Genomic DNA, 2500 nt, shown 5'->3' with positions numbered 1-2500 from the left:
CATTTTTCTCGTATTTGTTTTTCCGTCTCCAGTTGAACAAAGTCTCCCTGAACAGTCTACTTGAAATCACTTTGGCCGAAAGTATTCGCCTTGTTCTGAAAAGCCTCTCTATAGACATTTCTTCCTCTTCAACAATCTTTCGTCCTAACACTTTCTTTCTTTCTCTTTGTTTTCTTTTAAAATTTTTTGTTTATTGATTCCCAGAACGAAATACTCTTCCAGCAGCTTCGCCTCCTCCAGCCTTTCGGATGCTCCTCAGAGACCGCCCCGCGGGAGACGGTTTCGTATATTGGTTCTTCGCCCGGTGTCTAATGCCCGAAACTTTTCTTCTCGGCGACGGGGATAAATTTAATTAGACTTGTGCACCGGGTTTCCTCAGCACAGGTGTCGGTGGGCGAGCTGTGTCACGCCCGCCACCCCCACCCCCCTCCAGTCTCCCACTTCCCCTTCGCTCTTCCTCTGGGCGTGTTCCCTTTTTCCCCTTCTCCTTCCCCTTCCCCTTCCCTCGCCCTTCGTCTTCATCTTCATCTTCCTCCCCTCGTCTCTCTCTTCTTCCCTCTCGCCATTCCTCCTTCCTCGTCCTTATTTCTGTTTTCACTTCCCTTTTCCGTTCACTTTCTCCCCCCCTTTCGCCCTACACCCATCGTGTGGCCGTATGTAGGTTAACGAGGGCAAGTCTCGTTGGCCTCATGGCTGGGCAATTGGTTGTGGCCTTTTAAAAATGGCCATGATGTTTGGCCGCCATTTTGGGAATTTTGGGCGTGACGCCCTTTCCTCTTTCGCTTTCCCTTCATTCTAATTCTTTACTTATTCATGTATCATTTATTTGACTTAGATAGGTAGATAGATGGATATAGATATAAACATAAACATGAATAGGATTATGATTGTAAATAAAAAGATTCCCTTTCCCCTGACTCCCCCCTCTCCTACTCTACCTCTCGACCCCCCCCCCTCCCTCTCCCTCGCCCCCGCCCCTGCTTTCGCTCTCGCCCACGACCTTCATTCCTTGACCTGCATCTGCCTAGACTTTTTGAGCCTTCACTTGACTTCCTTTTCTGGACTCTCCCGCTCCTGAAACATGTCGTTTGTCGCTCTCTTGACTTTTATCTTCTTATATTTTTATTTTTATTTTCTATGTTTTTCTCCTTTTATTTTTCATTCCTCTTCAGCTTCACTTAAACTTTCTATTAACATATCCGTTTCGCCTTCCGGTCGCCGACTTGTGGGCGGCCGAGGCGGAGGAAAATCGAGGAAAATCGAGGGTGGGAGGACAGGAAGAAGGCAGGAAGGGAAGAAAGGAGGAAAGGAGGAGCAGGGAAAGAGAGAGGGAGAGGGAGAGGGAAGAGAAGAGAGGAAGGGAGAGAAAAATAAGAAAAAGATAAAGAGAAAGCGAGAAAAAAGAAAGAAAGATAGGAAAGAGGTATTGCAGAGGTAGAAATGGAGAGCTAGAGAGGAAGTGGGAGAGAAAATAGAGAAAAAGGTAAAGAAACCAAGAGAGGAAGAGGAACTGACGAGAGACAGCCCGCTCTGTACAGCAGGAATCTCCAGCCACAGCACCACCCCCTCCCCCCTCCCCCAACCCCCAACCCCAGCTTGGAGTCTTGCCAGACCAAAAAACTTGAGAGTCTTAGATAGGGGACGGGGGCGGGGTAGGGGGTAGGGGCCAAAGGGGGAGGGGAGCTGTCGAAAGGTGAGCAGAAGGAAAGTGGACAAGCACACACTGCAAGAGGCGGGACGAAGGGAGGATAAACAGAGCGGAGTGGGGAGGGAGGGGGAGGGGAGGGGTTGTTTTGAGAAAGATTTTTTAGTGCCGCATTCGGTAAGGGGGAAGAGTAAGAAAGAGGTGCGTTTGGTTTGCTTGGTTCAGCTGATACGTTCCTTTTTGTTTCTGTTCTCTCTCTCTCTCTCTCTCTCTCTCTCTCTCTCTCTCTCTCTCTCTCTCTCTCTCTCTCTCTCTCTCTCTCTCTCTCTCTCTCTCTCTCTCTCTCTCTCTCTCTCCTCTCTCTCCTCTCTCTCCTCTCTCTCCTCTCTCCTCTCTCTCCTCTCTCTCTCTCTCTCTCTCTCTCTCTCCCACTCCTACTCCCACTCCTTCCCTTCCTCCCTTCATATCCACTCCCCTCCCCTCTTATCATTTTCTATTCATCGGTCTTTCCTCCTTTCTTGTTACCCTCTCTTTCTTATCTCGTTGTCCATCTCCCTTCTGTCTCCCCTTCCTTCTCGTTCCCTCCCCCCCTACCCCCCCACGCTTTAACCCTATCATTTCTTCCCTCTCCGTCTCACCCCCTGTCTACGTGGCTCCCCCTCCTTCCCCCCCCTACCCTCCTCCTCCCAATCCTATTCACCCCCCCCCTTCCCTCATCCCAATATATCGACATCAAAGATCAATATATAATACTTGCATAAGGCGTGACATCGCTAGCAAAGTCGCCATTGACAAGGCTGAGCGGCAGAACAGCGATAGAATTAGGGCTCGGCGAGGGAGGGAAGTGAGGTCTTT

At 49.8% G+C, this 2500-nt stretch overlaps 1 protein-coding gene across 9 annotated transcripts in view; it reads left to right on the top strand.

The window, feature by feature from the left end:
• kcc (solute carrier family 12 member kcc) overlaps positions 1–2500 on the top strand; it is a 385343-nt gene that overhangs the window by 292208 nt on the left and 90635 nt on the right. The gene's annotated exons all lie outside the window — the stretch shown is intronic.

This window comes from Penaeus japonicus, unplaced genomic scaffold (genome assembly GCF_977035675.1).
Source record: "Penaeus japonicus unplaced genomic scaffold, GWHDUDI00000001_assembly GWHDUDI00000040, whole genome shotgun sequence".
Lineage (NCBI taxonomy): Eukaryota > Metazoa > Arthropoda > Malacostraca > Decapoda > Penaeidae > Penaeus > Penaeus japonicus.
Note: the sequence above shows the minus strand (reverse complement) of the source record. Positions and strands in the feature narration are given on the sequence as shown.